Source organism: Anomaloglossus baeobatrachus, unplaced genomic scaffold, assembly GCF_048569485.1.
Source record: "Anomaloglossus baeobatrachus isolate aAnoBae1 unplaced genomic scaffold, aAnoBae1.hap1 Scaffold_2651, whole genome shotgun sequence".
Lineage (NCBI taxonomy): Eukaryota > Metazoa > Chordata > Amphibia > Anura > Aromobatidae > Anomaloglossus > Anomaloglossus baeobatrachus.
In genome coordinates this window covers 36,992-60,394 of record NW_027442179.1, presented here as the reverse complement: position 1 = coordinate 60,394, position 23,403 = coordinate 36,992, and the positions used below count along the sequence as shown (strand labels likewise).

Genomic DNA, 23,403 nt, shown 5'->3' with positions numbered 1-23,403 from the left:
GAAGGGAAGCGGGTGGTGAGAAAGGTACAGAGGGCAGGGTTTGGGGGCTGGGAAGGAAAGGGAAAAGATTAGGGTTTGGGGATGATGAAAGGGCTTTCTACGGGTAAGGATGGCAAAGGGTGGCAGTGACGGAAAGTCAGGCAACCTGTCCTGTCCGTCTTTTTGTATCGTGAATTGGAAAGACTGCAAGGGGGAGGGGAGTTGCTTGCGCCCTAAAGGAGGAGTTATTCAGATTCATTGCAGTGGGCGGCGGCTGCAAAACGCACCATTCTTCTTGTTTTTGCTCTGCAAAGCAGCCTTTTCAAGGGTTGGCTTGGGTGACAAAATGTCTTGTGTAGGCGTGGGTTTGTCTCCCTCTCGCTCTCTCTCCCTAAGATGTGTCCGGCATAGGCCAGGGTGCCACTCGAGGCCCAAACCAATTCTGGTTATCGCTTCTCGGCCTTTTGGCTAAGATCAAGTGTAGTATCTGTTCTTATCAGTTTAATATCTGATACGTCCCCTATCTGGGGACCATATATTAAATGGATTTTTAGAACAGGGAGATGGAAAAAGAGCTTGCTCTGTCCACTCCACGCATTGACCTGGTATTGCAGTACCTCCAGGAACGGTGCACCCCTTCTTAACCCAGTTTCCAAAAGCAGAACTCGATTCACCTGATTCATATTAGCCCGATTAGCGAATTGAAATGAATTTTTATCTAACACACTTTTTACTTGCTTTATTCATCCAAATAGCAAACTCATCACCACTCAACTTCACCAACTCTGCTATGTCCCGTGCAGTATCTTGTTGTCAGTCTAATCTAGATCATGTGTAATTGAATGGAATAGATCCCTTTTGGACAAAGTGGAGTCAGATGCTGCAGTGACCACAGGTGTGAGAGGATCTACAATTGGCATCTGGTGTTATCTCTCTGCTTCCACTCCAAATAAAGTTACCTGTTGTTACCTGAACGTCAAATACTAAGAATGGGCGGCCTATGAAAGAATTAGTACTTTCATTAAGTATACTAAACCGGCTAATTGGGAATAGACAAACTGTAAAAAGCCCTCTGAGAAAGCCCCTCTCTAACCTTTGTTAGTAAGCTTTTCTGTAGCCTGCCTGTTGATGTATTTTCGGTTTGAACAGTGCACAACATGAAGAGACGGAACACTGGCGGCTTGTCACAATGCCCCCCGATGACATCACAATAGCGCTGCTGCCTAGAAAACAAGCTGCGCAGAAGAAGTTGTTCTTTGGGTGGGAGGGTGGGCTAGTGGAAGGAGGGGGCAATCTCTTTTTTTCCCGGGTGGTAGGGGGATGACAGGAGAAGGGAAGCGGGTGGTGAGAAAGGTACAGAGGGCAGGGTTTGGGGGCTGGGAAGGAAAGGGAAAAGATTAGGGTTTGGGGATGATGAAAGGGCTTTCTACGGGTAAGGATGGCAAAGGGTGGCAGTGACGGAAAGTCAGGCAACCTGTCCTGTCCGTCTTTTTGTATCGTGAATTGGAAAGACTGCAAGGGGGAGGGGAGTTGCTTGCGCCCTAAAGGAGGAGTTATTCAGATTCATTGCAGTGGGCGGCGGCTGCAAAACGCACCATTCTTCTTGTTTTTGCTCTGCAAAGCAGCCTTTTCAAGGGTTGGCTTGGGTGACAAAATGTCTTGTGTAGGCGTGGGTTTGTCTCCCTCTCGCTCTCTCTCCCTAAGATGTGTCCGGCATAGGCCAGGGTGCCACTCGAGGCCCAAACCAATTCTGGTTATCGCTTCTCGGCCTTTTGGCTAAGATCAAGTGTAGTCCCTTCATTGGGTTTGCCTTGGTCTTGGCTGGGAGGGGCCCGGGCTTGCACAACCGCCGGCCTTGGGGATTGTTGCGCCTTTTGGTGCTTACGTCCCCTTATGGCTGGTGGTTCCTGGGCTCGGGAGGCGATCACCTGCGGCACTGCGCTTTTGTGTGGTGGCCGATGACCGTTTTCTGAAATTTGCGGATGAAATCTCATCTGTTCTTATCAGTTTAATATCTGATACGTCCCCTATCTGGGGACCATATATTAAATGGATTTTTAGAACAGGGAGATGGAAAAAGAGCTTGCTCTGTCCACTCCACGCATTGACCTGGTATTGCAGTACCTCCAGGAACGGTGCACCCCTTCTTAACCCAGTTTCCAAAAGCAGAACTCGATTCACCTGATTCATATTAGCCCGATTAGCGAATTGAAATGAATTTTTATCTAACACACTTTTTACTTGCTTTATTCATCCAAATAGCAAACTCATCACCACTCAACTTCACCAACTCTGCTATGTCCCGTGCAGTATCTTGTTGTCAGTCTAATCTAGATCATGTGTAATTGAATGGAATAGATCCCTTTTGGACAAAGTGGAGTCAGATGCTGCAGTGACCACAGGTGTGAGAGGATCTACAATTGGCATCTGGTGTTATCTCTCTGCTTCCACTCCAAATAAAGTTACCTGTTGTTACCTGAACGTCAAATACTAAGAATGGGCGGCCTATGAAAGAATTAGTACTTTCATTAAGTATACTAAACCGGCTAATTGGGAATAGACAAACTGTAAAAAGCCCTCTGAGAAAGCCCCTCTCTAACCTTTGTTAGTAAGCTTTTCTGTAGCCTGCCTGTTGATGTATTTTCGGTTTGAACAGTGCACAACATGAAGAGACGGAACACTGGCGGCTTGTCACAATGCCCCCCGATGACATCACAATAGCGCTGCTGCCTAGAAAACAAGCTGCGCAGAAGAAGTTGTTCTTTGGGTGGGAGGGTGGGCTAGTGGAAGGAGGGGGCAATCTCTTTTTTTCCCGGGTGGTAGGGGGATGACAGGAGAAGGGAAGCGGGTGGTGAGAAAGGTACAGAGGGCAGGGTTTGGGGGCTGGGAAGGAAAGGGAAAAGATTAGGGTTTGGGGATGATGAAAGGGCTTTCTACGGGTAAGGATGGCAAAGGGTGGCAGTGACGGAAAGTCAGGCAACCTGTCCTGTCCGTCTTTTTGTATCGTGAATTGGAAAGACTGCAAGGGGGAGGGGAGTTGCTTGCGCCCTAAAGGAGGAGTTATTCAGATTCATTGCAGTGGGCGGCGGCTGCAAAACGCACCATTCTTCTTGTTTTTGCTCTGCAAAGCAGCCTTTTCAAGGGTTGGCTTGGGTGACAAAATGTCTTGTGTAGGCGTGGGTTTGTCTCCCTCTCGCTCTCTCTCCCTAAGATGTGTCCGGCATAGGCCAGGGTGCCACTCGAGGCCCAAACCAATTCTGGTTATCGCTTCTCGGCCTTTTGGCTAAGATCAAGTGTAGTGTTGTTCGAAGAGGTGGTTTAAGCTCCAGGCCACCTTAGTACAATGATACAATGCACACTGGAAGGTTGCGCTTGCTAGTACTCTGGGTGGATAGTATATTCATCTAGAGGAAAACATGGCCCTACCAGGATCGAGGCTATTAGACTGAGTAAGGGTGGGGGGGCTATGGTACAACGTGCCCCAGGACTGACGACCCTGGAGTGAGTCTGAGCTTGCTGGCTTGGGACCCCGGCAAGCCTTGGGCTCTGTAGCACACCGTACCTTGCCTTTTCATACTTTTTGAGCATATTACCCTATCCCGGCCTTCTGGCTAGGAAGGGAAATTTTTACAATCCCGGTCGGAGGTCTGGTCAGCTTTGGGCTGAGAAACTAACACCCGGTTGGAGGTCTGGGTCAGCTTCGGCTGAGAAACCAACACCCGGTTGGAGGTCTGGGTCAGCTTCGGCTGAGAAACCAACACCCGGTTGGAGGTCCGGTTAGCCTTGGGCTGAGAAACCAACACCGGTTGACGGTCCGGGCAGTTTCGGCTGCGAAACCAACAACTAGTAGCTCTCTACTCCACTTGGGTAAGATGCCTGGGTGGACGCTGGGAGCAACGACAAGGCTCAACCAGGCTTCGGCTTGGGGGAGCACCGAAGATCCCTGACCCTTGCTGTGGCCTTCTGGCTCGGAGGGACGGGGTTGATTTTTGGGGACCCTCTCCTCACGGTGGGGTCCACACGAATCCTAGCCTTTGCACTGTTTTTGGTGTGACTTCGGTCATGCATTTTTTGTGGTGCTTTGGAAAGCTTCATTAAATCAAAAAATCTGTTCTTATCAGTTTAATATCTGATACGTCCCCTATCTGGGGACCATATATTAAATGGATTTTTAGAACAGGGAGATGGAAAAAGAGCTTGCTCTGTCCACTCCACGCATTGACCTGGTATTGCAGTACCTCCAGGAACGGTGCACCCCTTCTTAACCCAGTTTCCAAAAGCAGAACTCGATTCACCTGATTCATATTAGCCCGATTAGCGAATTGAAATGAATTTTTATCTAACACACTTTTTACTTGCTTTATTCATCCAAATAGCAAACTCATCACCACTCAACTTCACCAACTCTGCTATGTCCCGTGCAGTATCTTGTTGTCAGTCTAATCTAGATCATGTGTAATTGAATGGAATAGATCCCTTTTGGACAAAGTGGAGTCAGATGCTGCAGTGACCACAGGTGTGAGAGGATCTACAATTGGCATCTGGTGTTATCTCTCTGCTTCCACTCCAAATAAAGTTACCTGTTGTTACCTGAACGTCAAATACTAAGAATGGGCGGCCTATGAAAGAATTAGTACTTTCATTAAGTATACTAAACCGGCTAATTGGGAATAGACAAACTGTAAAAAGCCCTCTGAGAAAGCCCCTCTCTAACCTTTGTTAGTAAGCTTTTCTGTAGCCTGCCTGTTGATGTATTTTCGGTTTGAACAGTGCACAACATGAAGAGACGGAACACTGGCGGCTTGTCACAATGCCCCCCGATGACATCACAATAGCGCTGCTGCCTAGAAAACAAGCTGCGCAGAAGAAGTTGTTCTTTGGGTGGGAGGGTGGGCTAGTGGAAGGAGGGGGCAATCTCTTTTTTTCCCGGGTGGTAGGGGGATGACAGGAGAAGGGAAGCGGGTGGTGAGAAAGGTACAGAGGGCAGGGTTTGGGGGCTGGGAAGGAAAGGGAAAAGATTAGGGTTTGGGGATGATGAAAGGGCTTTCTACGGGTAAGGATGGCAAAGGGTGGCAGTGACGGAAAGTCAGGCAACCTGTCCTGTCCGTCTTTTTGTATCGTGAATTGGAAAGACTGCAAGGGGGAGGGGAGTTGCTTGCGCCCTAAAGGAGGAGTTATTCAGATTCATTGCAGTGGGCGGCGGCTGCAAAACGCACCATTCTTCTTGTTTTTGCTCTGCAAAGCAGCCTTTTCAAGGGTTGGCTTGGGTGACAAAATGTCTTGTGTAGGCGTGGGTTTGTCTCCCTCTCGCTCTCTCTCCCTAAGATGTGTCCGGCATAGGCCAGGGTGCCACTCGAGGCCCAAACCAATTCTGGTTATCGCTTCTCGGCCTTTTGGCTAAGATCAAGTGTAGTATCTGTTCTTATCAGTTTAATATCTGATACGTCCCCTATCTGGGGACCATATATTAAATGGATTTTTAGAACAGGGAGATGGAAAAAGAGCTTGCTCTGTCCACTCCACGCATTGACCTGGTATTGCAGTACCTCCAGGAACGGTGCACCCCTTCTTAACCCAGTTTCCAAAAGCAGAACTCGATTCACCTGATTCATATTAGCCCGATTAGCGAATTGAAATGAATTTTTATCTAACACACTTTTTACTTGCTTTATTCATCCAAATAGCAAACTCATCACCACTCAACTTCACCAACTCTGCTATGTCCCGTGCAGTATCTTGTTGTCAGTCTAATCTAGATCATGTGTAATTGAATGGAATAGATCCCTTTTGGACAAAGTGGAGTCAGATGCTGCAGTGACCACAGGTGTGAGAGGATCTACAATTGGCATCTGGTGTTATCTCTCTGCTTCCACTCCAAATAAAGTTACCTGTTGTTACCTGAACGTCAAATACTAAGAATGGGCGGCCTATGAAAGAATTAGTACTTTCATTAAGTATACTAAACCGGCTAATTGGGAATAGACAAACTGTAAAAAGCCCTCTGAGAAAGCCCCTCTCTAACCTTTGTTAGTAAGCTTTTCTGTAGCCTGCCTGTTGATGTATTTTCGGTTTGAACAGTGCACAACATGAAGAGACGGAACACTGGCGGCTTGTCACAATGCCCCCCGATGACATCACAATAGCGCTGCTGCCTAGAAAACAAGCTGCGCAGAAGAAGTTGTTCTTTGGGTGGGAGGGTGGGCTAGTGGAAGGAGGGGGCAATCTCTTTTTTTCCCGGGTGGTAGGGGGATGACAGGAGAAGGGAAGCGGGTGGTGAGAAAGGTACAGAGGGCAGGGTTTGGGGGCTGGGAAGGAAAGGGAAAAGATTAGGGTTTGGGGATGATGAAAGGGCTTTCTACGGGTAAGGATGGCAAAGGGTGGCAGTGACGGAAAGTCAGGCAACCTGTCCTGTCCGTCTTTTTGTATCGTGAATTGGAAAGACTGCAAGGGGGAGGGGAGTTGCTTGCGCCCTAAAGGAGGAGTTATTCAGATTCATTGCAGTGGGCGGCGGCTGCAAAACGCACCATTCTTCTTGTTTTTGCTCTGCAAAGCAGCCTTTTCAAGGGTTGGCTTGGGTGACAAAATGTCTTGTGTAGGCGTGGGTTTGTCTCCCTCTCGCTCTCTCTCCCTAAGATGTGTCCGGCATAGGCCAGGGTGCCACTCGAGGCCCAAACCAATTCTGGTTATCGCTTCTCGGCCTTTTGGCTAAGATCAAGTGTAGTATCTGTTCTTATCAGTTTAATATCTGATACGTCCCCTATCTGGGGACCATATATTAAATGGATTTTTAGAACAGGGAGATGGAAAAAGAGCTTGCTCTGTCCACTCCACGCATTGACCTGGTATTGCAGTACCTCCAGGAACGGTGCACCCCTTCTTAACCCAGTTTCCAAAAGCAGAACTCGATTCACCTGATTCATATTAGCCCGATTAGCGAATTGAAATGAATTTTTATCTAACACACTTTTTACTTGCTTTATTCATCCAAATAGCAAACTCATCACCACTCAACTTCACCAACTCTGCTATGTCCCGTGCAGTATCTTGTTGTCAGTCTAATCTAGATCATGTGTAATTGAATGGAATAGATCCCTTTTGGACAAAGTGGAGTCAGATGCTGCAGTGACCACAGGTGTGAGAGGATCTACAATTGGCATCTGGTGTTATCTCTCTGCTTCCACTCCAAATAAAGTTACCTGTTGTTACCTGAACGTCAAATACTAAGAATGGGCGGCCTATGAAAGAATTAGTACTTTCATTAAGTATACTAAACCGGCTAATTGGGAATAGACAAACTGTAAAAAGCCCTCTGAGAAAGCCCCTCTCTAACCTTTGTTAGTAAGCTTTTCTGTAGCCTGCCTGTTGATGTATTTTCGGTTTGAACAGTGCACAACATGAAGAGACGGAACACTGGCGGCTTGTCACAATGCCCCCCGATGACATCACAATAGCGCTGCTGCCTAGAAAACAAGCTGCGCAGAAGAAGTTGTTCTTTGGGTGGGAGGGTGGGCTAGTGGAAGGAGGGGGCAATCTCTTTTTTTCCCGGGTGGTAGGGGGATGACAGGAGAAGGGAAGCGGGTGGTGAGAAAGGTACAGAGGGCAGGGTTTGGGGGCTGGGAAGGAAAGGGAAAAGATTAGGGTTTGGGGATGATGAAAGGGCTTTCTACGGGTAAGGATGGCAAAGGGTGGCAGTGACGGAAAGTCAGGCAACCTGTCCTGTCCGTCTTTTTGTATCGTGAATTGGAAAGACTGCAAGGGGGAGGGGAGTTGCTTGCGCCCTAAAGGAGGAGTTATTCAGATTCATTGCAGTGGGCGGCGGCTGCAAAACGCACCATTCTTCTTGTTTTTGCTCTGCAAAGCAGCCTTTTCAAGGGTTGGCTTGGGTGACAAAATGTCTTGTGTAGGCGTGGGTTTGTCTCCCTCTCGCTCTCTCTCCCTAAGATGTGTCCGGCATAGGCCAGGGTGCCACTCGAGGCCCAAACCAATTCTGGTTATCGCTTCTCGGCCTTTTGGCTAAGATCAAGTGTAGTATCTGTTCTTATCAGTTTAATATCTGATACGTCCCCTATCTGGGGACCATATATTAAATGGATTTTTAGAACAGGGAGATGGAAAAAGAGCTTGCTCTGTCCACTCCACGCATTGACCTGGTATTGCAGTACCTCCAGGAACGGTGCACCCCTTCTTAACCCAGTTTCCAAAAGCAGAACTCGATTCACCTGATTCATATTAGCCCGATTAGCGAATTGAAATGAATTTTTATCTAACACACTTTTTACTTGCTTTATTCATCCAAATAGCAAACTCATCACCACTCAACTTCACCAACTCTGCTATGTCCCGTGCAGTATCTTGTTGTCAGTCTAATCTAGATCATGTGTAATTGAATGGAATAGATCCCTTTTGGACAAAGTGGAGTCAGATGCTGCAGTGACCACAGGTGTGAGAGGATCTACAATTGGCATCTGGTGTTATCTCTCTGCTTCCACTCCAAATAAAGTTACCTGTTGTTACCTGAACGTCAAATACTAAGAATGGGCGGCCTATGAAAGAATTAGTACTTTCATTAAGTATACTAAACCGGCTAATTGGGAATAGACAAACTGTAAAAAGCCCTCTGAGAAAGCCCCTCTCTAACCTTTGTTAGTAAGCTTTTCTGTAGCCTGCCTGTTGATGTATTTTCGGTTTGAACAGTGCACAACATGAAGAGACGGAACACTGGCGGCTTGTCACAATGCCCCCCGATGACATCACAATAGCGCTGCTGCCTAGAAAACAAGCTGCGCAGAAGAAGTTGTTCTTTGGGTGGGAGGGTGGGCTAGTGGAAGGAGGGGGCAATCTCTTTTTTTCCCGGGTGGTAGGGGGATGACAGGAGAAGGGAAGCGGGTGGTGAGAAAGGTACAGAGGGCAGGGTTTGGGGGCTGGGAAGGAAAGGGAAAAGATTAGGGTTTGGGGATGATGAAAGGGCTTTCTACGGGTAAGGATGGCAAAGGGTGGCAGTGACGGAAAGTCAGGCAACCTGTCCTGTCCGTCTTTTTGTATCGTGAATTGGAAAGACTGCAAGGGGGAGGGGAGTTGCTTGCGCCCTAAAGGAGGAGTTATTCAGATTCATTGCAGTGGGCGGCGGCTGCAAAACGCACCATTCTTCTTGTTTTTGCTCTGCAAAGCAGCCTTTTCAAGGGTTGGCTTGGGTGACAAAATGTCTTGTGTAGGCGTGGGTTTGTCTCCCTCTCGCTCTCTCTCCCTAAGATGTGTCCGGCATAGGCCAGGGTGCCACTCGAGGCCCAAACCAATTCTGGTTATCGCTTCTCGGCCTTTTGGCTAAGATCAAGTGTAGTATCTGTTCTTATCAGTTTAATATCTGATACGTCCCCTATCTGGGGACCATATATTAAATGGATTTTTAGAACAGGGAGATGGAAAAAGAGCTTGCTCTGTCCACTCCACGCATTGACCTGGTATTGCAGTACCTCCAGGAACGGTGCACCCCTTCTTAACCCAGTTTCCAAAAGCAGAACTCGATTCACCTGATTCATATTAGCCCGATTAGCGAATTGAAATGAATTTTTATCTAACACACTTTTTACTTGCTTTATTCATCCAAATAGCAAACTCATCACCACTCAACTTCACCAACTCTGCTATGTCCCGTGCAGTATCTTGTTGTCAGTCTAATCTAGATCATGTGTAATTGAATGGAATAGATCCCTTTTGGACAAAGTGGAGTCAGATGCTGCAGTGACCACAGGTGTGAGAGGATCTACAATTGGCATCTGGTGTTATCTCTCTGCTTCCACTCCAAATAAAGTTACCTGTTGTTACCTGAACGTCAAATACTAAGAATGGGCGGCCTATGAAAGAATTAGTACTTTCATTAAGTATACTAAACCGGCTAATTGGGAATAGACAAACTGTAAAAAGCCCTCTGAGAAAGCCCCTCTCTAACCTTTGTTAGTAAGCTTTTCTGTAGCCTGCCTGTTGATGTATTTTCGGTTTGAACAGTGCACAACATGAAGAGACGGAACACTGGCGGCTTGTCACAATGCCCCCCGATGACATCACAATAGCGCTGCTGCCTAGAAAACAAGCTGCGCAGAAGAAGTTGTTCTTTGGGTGGGAGGGTGGGCTAGTGGAAGGAGGGGGCAATCTCTTTTTTTCCCGGGTGGTAGGGGGATGACAGGAGAAGGGAAGCGGGTGGTGAGAAAGGTACAGAGGGCAGGGTTTGGGGGCTGGGAAGGAAAGGGAAAAGATTAGGGTTTGGGGATGATGAAAGGGCTTTCTACGGGTAAGGATGGCAAAGGGTGGCAGTGACGGAAAGTCAGGCAACCTGTCCTGTCCGTCTTTTTGTATCGTGAATTGGAAAGACTGCAAGGGGGAGGGGAGTTGCTTGCGCCCTAAAGGAGGAGTTATTCAGATTCATTGCAGTGGGCGGCGGCTGCAAAACGCACCATTCTTCTTGTTTTTGCTCTGCAAAGCAGCCTTTTCAAGGGTTGGCTTGGGTGACAAAATGTCTTGTGTAGGCGTGGGTTTGTCTCCCTCTCGCTCTCTCTCCCTAAGATGTGTCCGGCATAGGCCAGGGTGCCACTCGAGGCCCAAACCAATTCTGGTTATCGCTTCTCGGCCTTTTGGCTAAGATCAAGTGTAGTATCTGTTCTTATCAGTTTAATATCTGATACGTCCCCTATCTGGGGACCATATATTAAATGGATTTTTAGAACAGGGAGATGGAAAAAGAGCTTGCTCTGTCCACTCCACGCATTGACCTGGTATTGCAGTACCTCCAGGAACGGTGCACCCCTTCTTAACCCAGTTTCCAAAAGCAGAACTCGATTCACCTGATTCATATTAGCCCGATTAGCGAATTGAAATGAATTTTTATCTAACACACTTTTTACTTGCTTTATTCATCCAAATAGCAAACTCATCACCACTCAACTTCACCAACTCTGCTATGTCCCGTGCAGTATCTTGTTGTCAGTCTAATCTAGATCATGTGTAATTGAATGGAATAGATCCCTTTTGGACAAAGTGGAGTCAGATGCTGCAGTGACCACAGGTGTGAGAGGATCTACAATTGGCATCTGGTGTTATCTCTCTGCTTCCACTCCAAATAAAGTTACCTGTTGTTACCTGAACGTCAAATACTAAGAATGGGCGGCCTATGAAAGAATTAGTACTTTCATTAAGTATACTAAACCGGCTAATTGGGAATAGACAAACTGTAAAAAGCCCTCTGAGAAAGCCCCTCTCTAACCTTTGTTAGTAAGCTTTTCTGTAGCCTGCCTGTTGATGTATTTTCGGTTTGAACAGTGCACAACATGAAGAGACGGAACACTGGCGGCTTGTCACAATGCCCCCCGATGACATCACAATAGCGCTGCTGCCTAGAAAACAAGCTGCGCAGAAGAAGTTGTTCTTTGGGTGGGAGGGTGGGCTAGTGGAAGGAGGGGGCAATCTCTTTTTTTCCCGGGTGGTAGGGGGATGACAGGAGAAGGGAAGCGGGTGGTGAGAAAGGTACAGAGGGCAGGGTTTGGGGGCTGGGAAGGAAAGGGAAAAGATTAGGGTTTGGGGATGATGAAAGGGCTTTCTACGGGTAAGGATGGCAAAGGGTGGCAGTGACGGAAAGTCAGGCAACCTGTCCTGTCCGTCTTTTTGTATCGTGAATTGGAAAGACTGCAAGGGGGAGGGGAGTTGCTTGCGCCCTAAAGGAGGAGTTATTCAGATTCATTGCAGTGGGCGGCGGCTGCAAAACGCACCATTCTTCTTGTTTTTGCTCTGCAAAGCAGCCTTTTCAAGGGTTGGCTTGGGTGACAAAATGTCTTGTGTAGGCGTGGGTTTGTCTCCCTCTCGCTCTCTCTCCCTAAGATGTGTCCGGCATAGGCCAGGGTGCCACTCGAGGCCCAAACCAATTCTGGTTATCGCTTCTCGGCCTTTTGGCTAAGATCAAGTGTAGTATCTGTTCTTATCAGTTTAATATCTGATACGTCCCCTATCTGGGGACCATATATTAAATGGATTTTTAGAACAGGGAGATGGAAAAAGAGCTTGCTCTGTCCACTCCATGCATTGACCTGGTATTGCAGTACCTCCAGGAACGGTGCACCCCTTCTTAACCCAGTTTCCAAAAGCAGAACTCGATTCACCTGATTCATATTAGCCCGATTAGCGAATTGAAATGAATTTTTATCTAACACACTTTTTACTTGCTTTATTCATCCAAATAGCAAACTCATCACCACTCAACTTCACCAACTCTGCTATGTCCCGTGCAGTATCTTGTTGTCAGTCTAATCTAGATCATGTGTAATTGAATGGAATAGATCCCTTTTGGACAAAGTGGAGTCAGATGCTGCAGTGACCACAGGTGTGAGAGGATCTACAATTGGCATCTGGTGTTATCTCTCTGCTTCCACTCCAAATAAAGTTACCTGTTGTTACCTGAACGTCAAATACTAAGAATGGGCGGCCTATGAAAGAATTAGTACTTTCATTAAGTATACTAAACCGGCTAATTGGGAATAGACAAACTGTAAAAAGCCCTCTGAGAAAGCCCCTCTCTAACCTTTGTTAGTAAGCTTTTCTGTAGCCTGCCTGTTGATGTATTTTCGGTTTGAACAGTGCACAACATGAAGAGACGGAACACTGGCGGCTTGTCACAATGCCCCCCGATGACATCACAATAGCGCTGCTGCCTAGAAAACAAGCTGCGCAGAAGAAGTTGTTCTTTGGGTGGGAGGGTGGGCTAGTGGAAGGAGGGGGCAATCTCTTTTTTTCCCGGGTGGTAGGGGGATGACAGGAGAAGGGAAGCGGGTGGTGAGAAAGGTACAGAGGGCAGGGTTTGGGGGCTGGGAAGGAAAGGGAAAAGATTAGGGTTTGGGGATGATGAAAGGGCTTTCTACGGGTAAGGATGGCAAAGGGTGGCAGTGACGGAAAGTCAGGCAACCTGTCCTGTCCGTCTTTTTGTATCGTGAATTGGAAAGACTGCAAGGGGGAGGGGAGTTGCTTGCGCCCTAAAGGAGGAGTTATTCAGATTCATTGCAGTGGGCGGCGGCTGCAAAACGCACCATTCTTCTTGTTTTTGCTCTGCAAAGCAGCCTTTTCAAGGGTTGGCTTGGGTGACAAAATGTCTTGTGTAGGCGTGGGTTTGTCTCCCTCTCGCTCTCTCTCCCTAAGATGTGTCCGGCATAGGCCAGGGTGCCACTCGAGGCCCAAACCAATTCTGGTTATCGCTTCTCGGCCTTTTGGCTAAGATCAAGTGTAGTATCTGTTCTTATCAGTTTAATATCTGATACGTCCCCTATCTGGGGACCATATATTAAATGGATTTTTAGAACAGGGAGATGGAAAAAGAGCTTGCTCTGTCCACTCCACGCATTGACCTGGTATTGCAGTACCTCCAGGAACGGTGCACCCCTTCTTAACCCAGTTTCCAAAAGCAGAACTCGATTCACCTGATTCATATTAGCCCGATTAGCGAATTGAAATGAATTTTTATCTAACACACTTTTTACTTGCTTTATTCATCCAAATAGCAAACTCATCACCACTCAACTTCACCAACTCTGCTATGTCCCGTGCAGTATCTTGTTGTCAGTCTAATCTAGATCATGTGTAATTGAATGGAATAGATCCCTTTTGGACAAAGTGGAGTCAGATGCTGCAGTGACCACAGGTGTGAGAGGATCTACAATTGGCATCTGGTGTTATCTCTCTGCTTCCACTCCAAATAAAGTTACCTGTTGTTACCTGAACGTCAAATACTAAGAATGGGCGGCCTATGAAAGAATTAGTACTTTCATTAAGTATACTAAACCGGCTAATTGGGAATAGACAAACTGTAAAAAGCCCTCTGAGAAAGCCCCTCTCTAACCTTTGTTAGTAAGCTTTTCTGTAGCCTGCCTGTTGATGTATTTTCGGTTTGAACAGTGCACAACATGAAGAGACGGAACACTGGCGGCTTGTCACAATGCCCCCCGATGACATCACAATAGCGCTGCTGCCTAGAAAACAAGCTGCGCAGAAGAAGTTGTTCTTTGGGTGGGAGGGTGGGCTAGTGGAAGGAGGGGGCAATCTCTTTTTTTCCCGGGTGGTAGGGGGATGACAGGAGAAGGGAAGCGGGTGGTGAGAAAGGTACAGAGGGCAGGGTTTGGGGGCTGGGAAGGAAAGGGAAAAGATTAGGGTTTGGGGATGATGAAAGGGCTGTCTACGGGTAAGGATGGCAAAGGGTGGCAGTGACGGAAAGTCAGGCAACCTGTCCTGTCCGTCTTTTTGTATCGTGAATTGGAAAGACTGCAAGGGGGAGGGGAGTTGCTTGCGCCCTAAAGGAGGAGTTATTCAGATTCATTGCAGTGGGCGGCGGCTGCAAAACGCACCATTCTTCTTGTTTTTGCTCTGCAAAGCAGCCTTTTCAAGGGTTGGCTTGGGTGACAAAATGTCTTGTGTAGGCGTGGGTTTGTCTCCCTCTCGCTCTCTCTCCCTAAGATGTGTCCGGCATAGGCCAGGGTGCCACTCGAGGCCCAAACCAATTCTGGTTATCGCTTCTCGGCCTTTTGGCTAAGATCAAGTGTAGTATCTGTTCTTATCAGTTTAATATCTGATACGTCCCCTATCTGGGGACCATATATTAAATGGATTTTTAGAACAGGGAGATGGAAAAAGAGCTTGCTCTGTCCACTCCACGCATTGACCTGGTATTGCAGTACCTCCAGGAACGGTGCACCCCTTCTTAACCCAGTTTCCAAAAGCAGAACTCGATTCACCTGATTCATATTAGCCCGATTAGCGAATTGAAATGCATTTTTATCTAACACACTTTTTACTTGCTTTATTCATCCAAATAGCAAACTCATCACCACTCAACTTCACCAACTCTGCTATGTCCCGTGCAGTATCTTGTTGTCAGTCTAATCTAGATCATGTGTAATTGAATGGAATAGATCCCTTTTGGACAAAGTGGAGTCAGATGCTGCAGTGACCACAGGTGTGAGAGGATCTACAATTGGCATCTGGTGTTATCTCTCTGCTTCCACTCCAAATAAAGTTACCTGTTGTTACCTGAACGTCAAATACTAAGAATGGGCGGCCTATGAAAGAATTAGTACTTTCATTAAGTATACTAAACCGGCTAATTGGGAATAGACAAACTGTAAAAAGCCCTCTGAGAAAGCCCCTCTCTAACCTTTGTTAGTAAGCTTTTCTGTAGCCTGCCTGTTGATGTATTTTCGGTTTGAACAGTGCACAACATGAAGAGACGGAACACTGGCGGCTTGTCACAATGCCCCCCGATGACATCACAATAGCGCTGCTGCCTAGAAAACAAGCTGCGCAGAAGAAGTTGTTCTTTGGGTGGGAGGGTGGGCTAGTGGAAGGAGGGGGCAATCTCTTTTTTTCCCGGGTGGTAGGGGGATGACAGGAGAAGGGAAGCGGGTGGTGAGAAAGGTACAGAGGGCAGGGTTTGGGGGCTGGGAAGGAAAGGGAAAAGATTAGGGTTTGGGGATGATGAAAGGGCTTTCTACGGGTAAGGATGGCAAAGGGTGGTAGTGACGGAAAGTCAGGCAACCTGTCCTGTCCGTCTTTTTGTATCGTGAATTGGAAAGACTGCAAGGGGGAGGGGAGTTGCTTGCGCCCTAAAGGAGGAGTTATTCAGATTCATTGCAGTGGGCGGCGGCTGCAAAACGCACCATTCTTCTTGTTTTTGCTCTGCAAAGCAGCCTTTTCAAGGGTTGGCTTGGGTGACAAAATGTCTTGTGTAGGCGTGGGTTTGTCTCCCTCTCGCTCTCTCTCCCTAAGATGTGTCCGGCATAGGCCAGGGTGCCACTCGAGGCCCAAACCAATTCTGGTTATCGCTTCTCGGCCTTTTGGCTAAGATCAAGTGTAGTATCTGTTCTTATCAGTTTAATATCTGATACGTCCCCTATCTGGGGACCATATATTAAATGGATTTTTAGAACAGGGAGATGGAAAAAGAGCTTGCTCTGTCCACTCCACGCATTGACCTGGTATTGCAGTACCTCCAGGAACGGTGCACCCCTTCTTAACCCAGTTTCCAAAAGCAGAACTCGATTCACCTGATTCATATTAGCCCGATTAGCGAATTGAAATGAATTTTTATCTAACACACTTTTTACTTGCTTTATTCATCCAAATAGCAAACTCATCACCACTCAACTTCACCAACTCTGCTATGTCCCGTGCAGTATCTTGTTGTCAGTCTAATCTAGATCATGTGTAATTGAATGGAATAGATCCCTTTTGGACAAAGTGGAGTCAGATGCTGCAGTGACCACAGGTGTGAGAGGATCTACAATTGGCATCTGGTGTTATCTCTCTGCTTCCACTCCAAATAAAGTTACCTGTTGTTACCTGAACGTCAAATACTAAGAATGGGCGGCCTATGAAAGAATTAGTACTTTCATTAAGTATACTAAACCGGCTAATTGGGAATAGACAAACTGTAAAAAGCCCTCTGAGAAAGCCCCTCTCTAACCTTTGTTAGTAAGCTTTTCTGTAGCCTGCCTGTTGATGTATTTTCGGTTTGAACAGTGCACAACATGAAGAGACGGAACACTGGCGGCTTGTCACAATGCCCCCCGATGACATCACAATAGCGCTGCTGCCTAGAAAACAAGCTGCGCAGAAGAAGTTGTTCTTTGGGTGGGAGGGTGGGCTAGTGGAAGGAGGGGGCAATCTCTTTTTTTCCCGGGTGGTAGGGGGATGACAGGAGAAGGGAAGCGGGTGGTGAGAAAGGTACAGAGGGCAGGGTTTGGGGGCTGGGAAGGAAAGGGAAAAGATTAGGGTTTGGGGATGATGAAAGGGCTTTCTACGGGTAAGGATGGCAAAGGGTGGCAGTGACGGAAAGTCAGGCAACCTGTCCTGTCCGTCTTTTTGTATCGTGAATTGGAAAGACTGCAAGGGGGAGGGGAGTTGCTTGCGCCCTAAAGGAGGAGTTATTCAGATTCATTGCAGTGGGCGGCGGCTGCAAAACGCACCATTCTTCTTGTTTTTGCTCTGCAAAGCAGCCTTTTCAAGGGTTGGCTTGGGTGACAAAATGTCTTGTGTAGGCGTGGGTTTGTCTCCCTCTCGCTCTCTCTCCCTAAGATGTGTCCGGCATAGGCCAGGGTGCCACTCGAGGCCCAAACCAATTCTGGTTATCGCTTCTCGGCCTTTTGGCTAAGATCAAGTGTAGTATCTGTTCTTATCAGTTTAATATCTGATACGTCCCCTATCTGGGGACCATATATTAAATGGATTTTTAGAACAGGGAGATGGAAAAAGAGCTTGCTCTGTCCACTCCACGCATTGACCTGGTATTGCAGTACCTCCAGGAACGGTGCACCCCTTCTTAACCCAGTTTCCAAAAGCAGAACTCGATTCACCTGATTCATATTAGCCCGATTAGCGAATTGAAATGAATTTTTATCTAACACACTTTTTACTTGCTTTATTCATCCAAATAGCAAACTCATCACCACTCAACTTCACCAACTCTGCTATGTCCCGTGCAGTATCTTGTTGTCAGTCTAATCTAGATCATGTGTAATTGAATGGAATAGATCCCTTTTGGACAAAGTGGAGTCAGATGCTGCAGTGACCACAGGTGTGAGAGGATCTACAATTGGCATCTGGTGTTATCTCTCTGCTTCCACTCCAAATAAAGTTACCTGTTGTTACCTGAACGTCAAATACTAAGAATGGGCGGCCTATGAAAGAATTAGTACTTTCATTAAGTATACTAAACCGGCTAATTGGGAATAGACAAACTGTAAAAAGCCCTCTGAGAAAGCCCCTCTCTAACCTTTGTTAGTAAGCTTTTCTGTAGCCTGCCTGTTGATGTATTTTCGGTTTGAACAGTGCACAACATGAAGAGACGGAACACTGGCGGCTTGTCACAATGCCCCCCGATGACATCACAATAGCGCTGCTGCCTAGAAAACAAGCTGCGCAGAAGAAGTTGTTCTTTGGGTGGGAGGGTGGGCTAGTGGAAGGAGGGGGCAATCTCTTTTTTTCCCGGGTGGTAGGGGGATGACAGGAGAAGGGAAGCGGGTGGTGAGAAAGGTACAGAGGGCAGGGTTTGGGGGCTGGGAAGGAAAGGGAAAAGATTAGGGTTTGGGGATGATGAAAGGGCTTTCTACGGGTAAGGATGGCAAAGGGTGGCAGTGACGGAAAGTCAGGCAACCTGTCCTGTCCGTCTTTTTGTATCGTGAATTGGAAAGACTGCAAGGGGGAGGGGAGTTGCTTGCGCCCTAAAGGAGGAGTTATTCAGATTCATTGCAGTGGGCGGCGGCTGCAAAACGCACCATTCTTCTTGTTTTTGCTCTGCAAAGCAGCCTTTTCAAGGGTTGGCTTGGGTGACAAAATGTCTTGTGTAGGCGTGGGTTTGTCTCCCTCTCGCTCTCTCTCCCTAAGATGTGTCCGGCATAGGCCAGGGTGCCACTCGAGGCCCAAACCAATTCTGGTTATCGCTTCTCGGCCTTTTGGCTAAGATCAAGTGTAGTATCTGTTCTTATCAGTTTAATATCTGATACGTCCCCTATCTGGGGACCATATATTAAATGGATTTTTAGAACAGGGAGATGGAAAAAGAGCTTGCTCTGTCCACTCCACGCATTGACCTGGTATTGCAGTACCTCCAGGAACGGTGCACCCCTTCTTAACCCAGTTTCCAAAAGCAGAACTCGATTCACCTGATTCATATTAGCCCGATTAGCGAATTGAAATGAATTTTTATCTAACACACTTTTTACTTGCTTTATTCATCCAAATAGCAAACTCATCACCACTCAACTTCACCAACTCTGCTATGTCCCGTGCAGTATCTTGTTGTCAGTCTAATCTAGATCATGTGTAATTGAATGGAATAGATCCCTTTTGGACAAAGTGGAGTCAGATGCTGCAGTGACCACAGGTGTGAGAGGATCTACAATTGGCATCTGGTGTTATCTCTCTGCTTCCACTCCAAATAAAGTTACCTGTTGTTACCTGAACGTCAAATACTAAGAATGGGCGGCCTATGAAAGAATTAGTACTTTCATTAAGTATACTAAACCGGCTAATTGGGAATAGACAAACTGTAAAAAGCCCTCTGAGAAAGCCCCTCTCTAACCTTTGTTAGTAAGCTTTTCTGTAGCCTGCCTGTTGATGTATTTTCGGTTTGAACAGTGCACAACATGAAGAGACGGAACACTGGCGGCTTGTCACAATGCCCCCCGATGACATCACAATAGCGCTGCTGCCTAGAAAACAAGCTGCGCAGAAGAAGTTGTTCTTTGGGTGGGAGGGTGGGCTAGTGGAAGGAGGGGGCAATCTCTTTTTTTCCCGGGTGGTAGGGGGATGACAGGAGAAGGGAAGCGGGTGGTGAGAAAGGTACAGAGGGCAGGGTTTGGGGGCTGGGAAGGAAAGGGAAAAGATTAGGGTTTGGGGATGATGAAAGGGCTTTCTACGGGTAAGGATGGCAAAGGGTGGCAGTGACGGAAAGTCAGGCAACCTGTCCTGTCCGTCTTTTTGTATCGTGAATTGGAAAGACTGCAAGGGGGAGGGGAGTTGCTTGCGCCCTAAAGGAGGAGTTATTCAGATTCATTGCAGTGGGCGGCGGCTGCAAAACGCACCATTCTTCTTGTTTTTGCTCTGCAAAGCAGCCTTTTCAAGGGTTGGCTTGGGTGACAAAATGTCTTGTGTAGGCGTGGGTTTGTCTCCCTCTCGCTCTCTCTCCCTAAGATGTGTCCGGCATAGGCCAGGGTGCCACTCGAGGCCCAAACCAATTCTGGTTATCGCTTCTCGGCCTTTTGGCTAAGATCAAGTGTAGTATCTGTTCTTATCAGTTTAATATCTGATACGTCCCCTATCTGGGGACCATATATTAAATGGATTTTTAGAACAGGGAGATGGAAAAAGAGCTTGCTCTGTCCACTCCACGCATTGACCTGGTATTGCAGTACCTCCAGGAACGGTGCACCCCTTCTTAACCCAGTTTCCAAAAGCAGAACTCGATTCACCTGATTCATATTAGCCCGATTAGCGAATTGAAATGAATTTTTATCTAACACACTTTTTACTTGCTTTATTCATCCAAATAGCAAACTCATCACCACTCAACTTCACCAACTCTGCTATGTCCCGTGCAGTATCTTGTTGTCAGTCTAATCTAGATCATGTGTAATTGAATGGAATAGATCCCTTTTGGACAAAGTGGAGTCAGATGCTGCAGTGACCACAGGTGTGAGAGGATCTACAATTGGCATCTGGTGTTATCTCTCTGCTTCCACTCCAAATAAAGTTACCTGTTGTTACCTGAACGTCAAATACTAAGAATGGGCGGCCTATGAAAGAATTAGTACTTTCATTAAGTATACTAAACCGGCTAATTGGGAATAGACAAACTGTAAAAAGCCCTCTGAGAAAGCCCCTCTCTAACCTTTGTTAGTAAGCTTTTCTGTAGCCTGCCTGTTGATGTATTTTCGGTTTGAACAGTGCACAACATGAAGAGACGGAACACTGGCGGCTTGTCACAATGCCCCCCGATGACATCACAATAGCGCTGCTGCCTAGAAAACAAGCTGCGCAGAAGAAGTTGTTCTTTGGGTGGGAGGGTGGGCTAGTGGAAGGAGGGGGCAATCTCTTTTTTTCCCGGGTGGTAGGGGGATGACAGGAGAAGGGAAGCGGGTGGTGAGAAAGGTACAGAGGGCAGGGTTTGGGGGCTGGGAAGGAAAGGGAAAAGATTAGGGTTTGGGGATGATGAAAGGGCTTTCTACGGGTAAGGATGGCAAAGGGTGGCAGTGACGGAAAGTCAGGCAACCTGTCCTGTCCGTCTTTTTGTATCGTGAATTGGAAAGACTGCAAGGGGGAGGGGAGTTGCTTGCGCCCTAAAGGAGGAGTTATTCAGATTCATTGCAGTGGGCGGCGGCTGCAAAACGCACCATTCTTCTTGTTTTTGCTCTGCAAAGCAGCCTTTTCAAGGGTTGGCTTGGGTGACAAAATGTCTTGTGTAGGCGTGGGTTTGTCTCCCTCTCGCTCTCTCTCCCTAAGATGTGTCCGGCATAGGCCAGGGTGCCACTCGAGGCCCAAACCAATTCTGGTTATCGCTTCTCGGCCTTTTGGCTAAGATCAAGTGTAGTATCTGTTCTTATCAGTTTAATATCTGATACGTCCCCTATCTGGGGACCATATATTAAATGGATTTTTAGAACAGGGAGATGGAAAAAGAGCTTGCTCTGTCCACTCCACGCATTGACCTGGTATTGCAGTACCTCCAGGAACGGTGCACCCCTTCTTAACCCAGTTTCCAAAAGCAGAACTCGATTCACCTGATTCATATTAGCCCGATTAGCGAATTGAAATGAATTTTTATCTAACACACTTTTTACTTGCTTTATTCATCCAAATAGCAAACTCATCACCACTCAACTTCACCAACTCTGCTATGTCCCGTGCAGTATCTTGTTGTCAGTCTAATCTAGATCATGTGTAATTGAATGGAATAGATCCCTTTTGGACAAAGTGGAGTCAGATGCTGCAGTGACCACAGGTGTGAGAGGATCTACAATTGGCATCTGGTGTTATCTCTCTGCTTCCACTCCAAATAAAGTTACCTGTTGTTACCTGAACGTCAAATACTAAGAATGGGCGGCCTATGAAAGAATTAGTACTTTCATTAAGTATACTAAACCGGCTAATTGGGAATAGACAAACTGTAAAAAGCCCTCTGAGAAAGCCCCTCTCTAACCTTTGTTAGTAAGCTTTTCTGTAGCCTGCCTGTTGATGTATTTTCGGTTTGAACAGTGCACAACATGAAGAGACGGAACACTGGCGGCTTGTCACAATGCCCCCCGATGACATCACAATAGCGCTGCTGCCTAGAAAACAAGCTGCGCAGAAGAAGTTGTTCTTTGGGTGGGAGGGTGGGCTAGTGGAAGGAGGGGGCAATCTCTTTTTTTCCCGGGTGGTAGGGGGATGACAGGAGAAGGGAAGCGGGTGGTGAGAAAGGTACAGAGGGCAGGGTTTGGGGGCTGGGAAGGAAAGGGAAAAGATTAGGGCTTGGGGATGATGAAAGGGCTTTCTACGGGTAAGGATGGCAAAGGGTGGCAGTGACGGAAAGTCAGGCAACCTGTCCTGTCCGTCTTTTTGTATCGTGAATTGGAAAGACTGCAAGGGGGAGGGGAGTTGCTTGCGCCCTAAAGGAGGAGTTATTCAGATTCATTGCAGTGGGCGGCGGCTGCAAAACGCACCATTCTTCTTGTTTTTGCTCTGCAAAGCAGCCTTTTCAAGGGTTGGCTTGGGTGACAAAATGTCTTGTGTAGGCGTGGGTTTGTCTCCCTCTCGCTCTCTCTCCCTAAGATGTGTCCGGCATAGGCCAGGGTGCCACTCGAGGCCCAAACCAATTCTGGTTATCGCTTCTCGGCCTTTTGGCTAAGATCAAGTGTAGTATCTGTTCTTATCAGTTTAATATCTGATACGTCCCCTATCTGGGGACCATATATTAAATGGATTTTTAGAACAGGGAGATGGAAAAAGAGCTTGCTCTGTCCACTCCACGCATTGACCTGGTATTGCAGTACCTCCAGGAACGGTGCACCCCTTCTTAACCCAGTTTCCAAAAGCAGAACTCGATTCACCTGATTCATATTAGCCCGATTAGCGAATTGAAATGAATTTTTATCTAACACACTTTTTACTTGCTTTATTCATCCAAATAGCAAACTCATCACCACTCAACTTCACCAACTCTGCTATGTCCCGTGCAGTATCTTGTTGTCAGTCTAATCTAGATCATGTGTAATTGAATGGAATAGATCCCTTTTGGACAAAGTGGAGTCAGATGCTGCAGTGACCACAGGTGTGAGAGGATCTACAATTGGCATCTGGTGTTATCTCTCTGCTTCCACTCCAAATAAAGTTACCTGTTGTTACCTGAACGTCAAATACTAAGAATGGGCGGCCTATGAAAGAATTAGTACTTTCATTAAGTATACTAAACCGGCTAATTGGGAATAGACAAACTGTAAAAAGCCCTCTGAGAAAGCCCCTCTCTAACCTTTGTTAGTAAGCTTTTCTGTAGCCTGCCTGTTGATGTATTTTCGGTTTGAACAGTGCACAACATGAAGAGACGGAACACTGGCGGCTTGTCACAATGCCCCCCGATGACATCACAATAGCGCTGCTGCCTAGAAAACAAGCTGCGCAGAAGAAGTTGTTCTTTGGGTGGGAGGGTGGGCTAGTGGAAGGAGGGGGCAATCTCTTTTTTTCCCGGGTGGTAGGGGGATGACAGGAGAAGGGAAGCGGGTGGTGAGAAAGGTACAGAGGGCAGGGTTTGGGGGCTGGGAAGGAAAGGGAAAAGATTAGGGCTTGGGGATGATGAAAGGGCTTTCTACGGGTAAGGATGGCAAAGGGTGGCAGTGACGGAAAGTCAGGCAACCTGTCCTGTCCGTCTTT

The 23,403-nt window shown here is 47.1% G+C and overlaps 17 non-coding genes across 17 annotated transcripts; all 17 read left to right on the top strand.

The window, feature by feature from the left end:
- The first annotated feature begins 427 nt into the window (after positions 1-427).
- LOC142264451 (U2 spliceosomal RNA) lies at positions 428-618 on the top strand. Its single transcript, XR_012730958.1, has one exon. It is a non-coding gene; the product is annotated as a U2 spliceosomal RNA (small nuclear RNA).
- Positions 619-1,940: 1,322 nt separating this feature from the next.
- On the top strand, positions 1,941-2,125 carry LOC142264412 (U2 spliceosomal RNA). Its single transcript, XR_012730928.1, has one exon. It is a non-coding gene; the product is annotated as a U2 spliceosomal RNA (small nuclear RNA).
- A 1,920-nt stretch (positions 2,126-4,045) lies between these two features.
- Positions 4,046-4,239, top strand: LOC142264406 (U2 spliceosomal RNA). The gene has a single exon (XR_012730922.1). It is a non-coding gene; the product is annotated as a U2 spliceosomal RNA (small nuclear RNA).
- Positions 4,240-5,356: 1,117 nt separating this feature from the next.
- Positions 5,357-5,547, top strand: LOC142264450 (U2 spliceosomal RNA). The gene has a single exon (XR_012730957.1). It is a non-coding gene; the product is annotated as a U2 spliceosomal RNA (small nuclear RNA).
- A 1,117-nt stretch (positions 5,548-6,664) lies between these two features.
- LOC142264448 (U2 spliceosomal RNA) lies at positions 6,665-6,855 on the top strand. The gene has a single exon (XR_012730956.1). It is a non-coding gene; the product is annotated as a U2 spliceosomal RNA (small nuclear RNA).
- Positions 6,856-7,972: 1,117 nt separating this feature from the next.
- Positions 7,973-8,163, top strand: LOC142264446 (U2 spliceosomal RNA). The gene has a single exon (XR_012730954.1). It is a non-coding gene; the product is annotated as a U2 spliceosomal RNA (small nuclear RNA).
- A 1,117-nt stretch (positions 8,164-9,280) lies between these two features.
- LOC142264445 (U2 spliceosomal RNA) lies at positions 9,281-9,471 on the top strand. Its single transcript, XR_012730953.1, has one exon. It is a non-coding gene; the product is annotated as a U2 spliceosomal RNA (small nuclear RNA).
- A 1,117-nt stretch (positions 9,472-10,588) lies between these two features.
- Positions 10,589-10,779, top strand: LOC142264444 (U2 spliceosomal RNA). The gene has a single exon (XR_012730952.1). It is a non-coding gene; the product is annotated as a U2 spliceosomal RNA (small nuclear RNA).
- A 1,117-nt stretch (positions 10,780-11,896) lies between these two features.
- On the top strand, positions 11,897-12,087 carry LOC142264395 (U2 spliceosomal RNA). Its single transcript, XR_012730912.1, has one exon. It is a non-coding gene; the product is annotated as a U2 spliceosomal RNA (small nuclear RNA).
- A 1,117-nt stretch (positions 12,088-13,204) lies between these two features.
- Positions 13,205-13,395, top strand: LOC142264443 (U2 spliceosomal RNA). Its single transcript, XR_012730951.1, has one exon. It is a non-coding gene; the product is annotated as a U2 spliceosomal RNA (small nuclear RNA).
- Positions 13,396-14,512: 1,117 nt separating this feature from the next.
- Positions 14,513-14,703, top strand: LOC142264442 (U2 spliceosomal RNA). The gene has a single exon (XR_012730950.1). It is a non-coding gene; the product is annotated as a U2 spliceosomal RNA (small nuclear RNA).
- Positions 14,704-15,820: 1,117 nt separating this feature from the next.
- LOC142264441 (U2 spliceosomal RNA) lies at positions 15,821-16,011 on the top strand. Its single transcript, XR_012730949.1, has one exon. It is a non-coding gene; the product is annotated as a U2 spliceosomal RNA (small nuclear RNA).
- A 1,117-nt stretch (positions 16,012-17,128) lies between these two features.
- LOC142264440 (U2 spliceosomal RNA) lies at positions 17,129-17,319 on the top strand. Its single transcript, XR_012730948.1, has one exon. It is a non-coding gene; the product is annotated as a U2 spliceosomal RNA (small nuclear RNA).
- Positions 17,320-18,436: 1,117 nt separating this feature from the next.
- Positions 18,437-18,627, top strand: LOC142264439 (U2 spliceosomal RNA). The gene has a single exon (XR_012730947.1). It is a non-coding gene; the product is annotated as a U2 spliceosomal RNA (small nuclear RNA).
- Positions 18,628-19,744: 1,117 nt separating this feature from the next.
- Positions 19,745-19,935, top strand: LOC142264437 (U2 spliceosomal RNA). Its single transcript, XR_012730946.1, has one exon. It is a non-coding gene; the product is annotated as a U2 spliceosomal RNA (small nuclear RNA).
- A 1,117-nt stretch (positions 19,936-21,052) lies between these two features.
- On the top strand, positions 21,053-21,243 carry LOC142264436 (U2 spliceosomal RNA). The gene has a single exon (XR_012730945.1). It is a non-coding gene; the product is annotated as a U2 spliceosomal RNA (small nuclear RNA).
- A 1,117-nt stretch (positions 21,244-22,360) lies between these two features.
- On the top strand, positions 22,361-22,551 carry LOC142264434 (U2 spliceosomal RNA). Its single transcript, XR_012730943.1, has one exon. It is a non-coding gene; the product is annotated as a U2 spliceosomal RNA (small nuclear RNA).
- The last annotated feature ends 852 nt before the right edge of the window (positions 22,552-23,403 follow it).